The sequence below is a fragment of the Notothenia rossii genome (assembly GCF_949606895.1).
Source record: "Notothenia rossii genome assembly, chromosome: 10".
NCBI lineage: Eukaryota > Metazoa > Chordata > Actinopteri > Perciformes > Nototheniidae > Notothenia > Notothenia rossii.
Genome location: NC_136908.1, coordinates 47259986 through 47266264, shown reverse-complemented (window position 1 = coordinate 47266264; position 6279 = coordinate 47259986).

Below are 6279 nucleotides of genomic sequence, written 5' to 3'. Positions count from 1 at the left end.
TAGTTCATTCTTGACTACTACAGTAAATGCTATATGAATCTGTAAAACATTTTCAAATATATAGTTCCCACAGGGGCCAATACTTTCCACATCAAATTGAAATACATTCAGCTAATAATACTTTTAATTAACTGATTATTTTATCGCTAAATGTAGGCTACTTTAATAAAGGATCTGAATACCTTTAATAATATGTACTATTCTTAACATCTAACAAAGCATGTTGTTCATATACAGTAGACTGCATCTACAGACACCTTTCAAGCCTCTGCACCCCTTGCATGTTCCGTCCGGAACATGAACAGAGCTCCACAGTGACTCAGTGTTTGGACACGGTGAGCAGGGAGCAGCTGACACATGACTCCAGCCCAGTGGACTGCCATTACATCCCCCTGCCCGCCGCTCTGACATTGAGGTCGCCCTCAGAGATCCCAGCGGGGGGCAGAGGGTGTCCTGAGTGGCCAACATTTCTCAAATAATCGCTCTTTCATCAGCTTGTACCGGGCTAAAGGGCACGAGAGCAGCGAGATAACTTTAGTATGGTTATTGTTTGTAGGCCTATGTGTTTATGTGGATGTAGACATTTCATTTAAGATGTCTTTGTATGCTCTATAACTATTCAGTTGTTTTTTCATGTGTTTTTATATGTTTTTTGTGAGTAGCACAAGCAAAAGTGTCTTTTGTGACATGTCTGTTTATTTTGTGGTTGCCTATTTTGGAATATGTCTTTGTGTAAATGAAAGGTTTTTTAACATATCGTGTTTTTCAAAATAATTGTGTTTTTTTTTTTACGTGCAAACAAAATAAAAATGCAGCAATTCCTCAATCCAATATATTAGGTTTTTCTCCTTCAACCTTAAACCCTAAAAGCATCTGCATTAGCACATAGCGGGCTGGCCGAGGACAAGTCTATTTCAAATCAATAAAGCTATACACAGAATCGAATGCACACAAATAGCCTTGTGACACATCAACATTCATATCTAAATGTGTCCCTAACCTCACCCTAAATTTACACTGAAATTGAACTCTGAGCATTAGTGCTCAGAATTATAAGTCAAAGACTCCTGTGGTAACTTTAAAGAAATAACATATAATATAAAGACATTTGCCATCATAAACACAACACTAAAGTTAAACACTTCTTCTTACACACAAAGACACATGCACAGAGCCACGGCTGTTAAAGTGCTCACATGTAATACTGACTTCGTCCACACGAAAGCAGCACTTTACACAGCAATACTCTGCTGGTGTGCAGACAAATCTGAATAGAATAGAAAATGATGTAATATTTCAGGACAAAATATGAAAATAACAACGTAATCTTGTGTAAAAGAGATTGGTAAACCATGTATGGATTAAAATAGGATCAAACGGTGACCTCGGTGTGGAGTTAGGGTGTGGTAGCATGCTGTGACAGCGTCTCAATCATCCTTAAATCTTTGTTCCTGCAGTGCAGAGAGCATCCAACAGGGGGCAGCAGAGCCTCACATCACAGACCCCCGAGTGCAGCGGGGTCAAGCTTTTTATTTATTTTGTATTTAACCTTTATTCAACCAGATAAAAAACATTTACAATGCTGAACTGGCCAAGAAGGCAGCAACGTTACACATAACACATAACACAAACATGTAAAATACAGAGAACACAACAAAGAAAACAAAAGACGAAAAAGCAGTCAGCTGGCGGGAGCAAGCCCGCGGGTACAGGACTGTGAAATGGGACTTTCAAAATAAAAGACAAGATACATATGTATCCAATCCGTTATATAATCCCTGAAAACAAACTATTGCAGTCAAAAGTTGTTAATAATTGTTCATAATAAATTATGCAGACCCTGTTGCAAATGTTTTCAGAAAAAACATACTGGTAATTTCCTGATGTCTTTTTAATATTACATTACTTGTTAGACGCTTTTAGTGATCGTTATTTATTGAGCAGTATACTCTTTCACATTGAATCATAACAAGTCATACTAAATGTAAATACAACTGACTCTAAAGTAAGTCCTAGTGTGTGACATTGGACATTTTGAAGACTCAAAGTCCCATGCAGTAGGTAGAATATTAGCTAGTCTATGTAATGTGCACAGAAAATAAATAGTTAACTGAATGCTGGGATGGAAATTGCCTATAAGCACTCAGTAAAACATAAACACACACAAAAAGCTTCTGAATGATAAGAAGTATGATTAAAACATAATGCACATTACCATTTTGAGAGAGAGTACCTAAGTGATACCTCATTCACACCAACGCGACTCCGGTTCAAGAACCGTGCTAGAGCTTTACAGGTTCAGAACCGGTTCTTCGGTTTAGCTCCGGCTCTTTTCACACTGCCCAGAGTCCGACTGGCACTGCGTCATTGCGTCATGACGTAACCGTTTGCGTGCCTGCTTCATATCAATCAATCAATCAATCAATCAATGTTTATTTATATGGCCCAATATCACAAATGTTACATTTGTCTCAGTGGACTTCACAGTTTGTACAGAATATCAGTATGACAATACGACACCCTCTGTCCTTAGACCCTCACATCGTACAAGGAAAAACTTCCAGAGAAAACCCACAGTTTAAAGGGAAACATGGGAGAAACCTCAGGGAGAGCAACAGAGGAGGGATCTCTCTCCCAGGACGGACAGACGTGCAATAGATGCCGTGTATAAATTGAAAAGATAATACATTTGCAACATAGGTAGTCCAAATGTTTGGAAATGCATGTGTGTATAATAGGAAGATGAATCCACGAGTATATCCATCCAGGACTTATGATCCAGGACCACAGCCACGACTCAAGATCCAGGACTCGCAATCCATGACACAGGACCGCAGGATCATCCATGACTCCGGATCCCGGCGTATATAGACACCAAAAAGAAAGACATTTGGGGAAGCTGGGTTAATCGGAACATGAGAGTACACAGGTATAGACAGAGAGAAGGAAGAAGTAAGATGTCCCCCGACAAACTAAGCCTATATCAGCAAAACTAGGGGCTGAATCTAATCAGCCCTAACTATAAGCTTTATCAAAAAGGAAGGTCTTAAGCGCACTCTTAAAAACGGATAGGGTGTCTGCCGTCCGAACACAAACTGGAAGCTGATTCCACAAAAGTGGAGCTTGATAAGAAAAGGATCTGGCTCCCATTGTACTTTTAGAGACTCTAGGAACAACCAACAACCCTGCATTCTTGGAACGCAATGCCCTAGTAGGACAATAGGGTATAATGAGTTCTTTAAAGTAAGATGGCGCCTGCCCATTAAGGGCTTTGTAGGCGAGAAGAAGAATTTTAAATTCTATCCTGTGTTCCATAGGGAGCCAGTGTAAGGCAGCCAGAACAGGAGTAATGTGGTCCCTTTTCCTAACTCTGGTTAGTACACGAGCTGCAGCATTTTGAATCAGCTGAAGCGACTTGACTGACTTCTTGGTACACCCTGATAATAAGGAGTTACAATAATCCAGCCTTGAAGTAACAAATGCATGGACTAGTTTCTCTGCATCGTTTTGAGGCAAGATATGCCTGATTTTTGCAATGTTACGTAGATGGAAGTAGGCGGTCCTTGAAATTGATTTTATGTGGGTGTTAAAGGATAAATCCTGATCAAATATAACACCAAGATTCCTTACAGTCTCACTGGAGGCCAAATTAATGCCATCCATAGTTAGTATATCTTTAGATAATTTGTTTCGTAGATTCTTCGGGCCAAGTACAATAACTTCAGTTTTGGTCGTGTTTAACATCAAAACATTTAAGGTCATCCACGTTTTTAAGTCCTTGAGGCAGTCTTGAATTTTATTTAGATGATTAATTTCATCAGGCTTGATTGATAAATATAGTTGAGTATCATCCGCATAACAATGAAAGTCTACAGAATGATTCCTTATAATATTGCCTAACGGAAGCATATATAGGGTGAACAAAATAGGTCCAAGCACTGAGCCCTGTGGCACTCCATGGCTAACTTTGGTTTGCATGGAAGATTCATCGTTGACACGTACAAACTGAGAGCGTTCAGATAGATAGGACCTAAACCAGCCTAAAGCAGTTCCCTGTATGCCAACTAAGTGCTCTAGTCTTTGCAATAGGATATCATGGTCGATAGTATCAAATGCAGCACTAAGATCGAGCAAGACAAGAATAGAGACAAGTCCCTTGTCAGAGGCTATTAGAATGTCATTTGTGACTTTAACCAGAGCTGTCTCTGTGCTATGTTGTGTTCTAATAAAGCCAAACCGCGCGGAAACCCCTCACAGCTGACACCAATAACAACAACAATGGTTGTGCTCCAGCTTCTTCTGTACCTCTTCAGAAGACCAGACTCCCAGTAGGTAACTGGTCTCTTCTGTGGACCACTGCTGCTTGTTAAGTTTCTCCATCGTTGTGTACAAACTAGATAAAACGCCGGCTTTTTGTTGTTGTTCAGGAGTTGATCCCGCCCCTGCCCCCTCCTCGACATTAGCGTAACGTATGTGGTGCTTTTGCTCTAGCCGGACAATTTTTTGGTGCTTGAAACAAACCGGATTCCGGAGCTAAGAGGCTGCTCCACTGCGGTGTGAACAGGAAAACCTGGTGCTTTTCAAGCTCCAGCTCCGATCCGGCCCTGAAGCACCGTTGGTGTGAATGAGGTATTAAAGAAATCAGAAAATAATCTTTTATCGAACTGAGGCTTCAGTAAAACACACTGACTGCGTCTCTACATGGACATCAGTAAGCCGTTTATCATAAACGGCTTACTGATGTCCCCAATATGATCATAATGGCCATGGGGACATGGTGTTTACATGAGCACAGAGAGATTGGGTTATTCATGTTCCCTTTTTACATGATAAATACTAGTAACCTGGCATTTCGATATTCAGTATTTGTATCTCTCTATCATGATATAAAGACGAAACTCCTCTCCAGAAGTCAGATGCTTTTGCCGCCGCCGTCGCCATCACTGTTAACTGATTAACTGCTACCACCTGAAGACTTACTTTCCTCTTCTTTGAAAACATTTTCCTTATGTCCATGTTCTCTGGGGGAGAAAAAATATCATACCAAGAGATCGTCAGCTTTGATTTTCGCGGTATTAACCATTTCCTGAACATTTGGTGTGTGTGTCTTACCTCCGCTACGGCATCGCTTCATACAACAGGTCTGAGCTGTCCAACTATGACAACACTCCTTGAACATGCGCGCGCTATGTGAGAATCTGCCTTGGTACACATTAGCAGTGAAAACATGGTATGGAGTTTCGTTGATTTGGGCATTCTCTTAATAAGCAAGTGGAATGGATTTGATAGTGAAGCACTGACACAGCGCTCTACAAAGTGCGGCGAGTGGATAGACCGATTCACGGAATTTCCACATGGTAAAAGCATGGGTAAAAGTGGGGTGGTCAAAACTAATCATTTCAAAATGTGGGGGGACTTGTCCCACCCTCATATAATGGCTGCGACGCCCATATCCAAACACTAATGCACAACCCACTACACCACACGCCTCTGTTAATAACACTACTCCTCAGGGAACAAATAATATTCCTTAGATTTTTACATTACATTTTTATTAGAAATATTATGCAGGTTTGCTCCTTTATTTACATTATCAGCTGGATTCTCTTGCACAATTTTATTGTATTTCTGTTCTGCTCCATTTTAAAAAAAATATTTAATTATCTTATGTGTTGCATTATTGAAGGAGCATGGAACTTAAGATTTTCGTTGCCATAACTACACTACTGTTCATATGACAATAAAGCCTTTGAATCTTGCTGTGGATGCTGAGCCCCTAGGAAGTGTGCCGGACTCTGAGGAAAATATTCGTTGTGGCCAAACGGCAGTACTACACTTCTGTATCAGTCGCTGGGTCCGGAAATACTTTTTCCCATTGACTAACATTGGGAAAGAGACGTCTGTAAATCGTTGGATAATTTTTTTTCACGTCACGTGAACGTGCCGGACGGCGTGGTCCCGTGGGTTGGATGCGCGTTCATAATACAGAGGAAAATAACTCTCAGAATAACCTTATTAGCACATTTTACAACTTGAGGACCGAATGTTTTAATAAGGGCTATACAAATGTTCATACTGGGTAGTTTATTTAGTTTAAAAAAAACTATCCAACGATTTACAGACGTCTCTTTCTCAATGTTAGTCAATGGGAAAAAGTATTTCCGGGCCCAGCGACTGATACGAAAGTGTAGTAACGCCGTTTGGCCACAACGAATATTTTCCTCAATGTCCGGCGCACTTCCTGGGGGCTTGGTTCAGTACTACATACATTTTACCTTT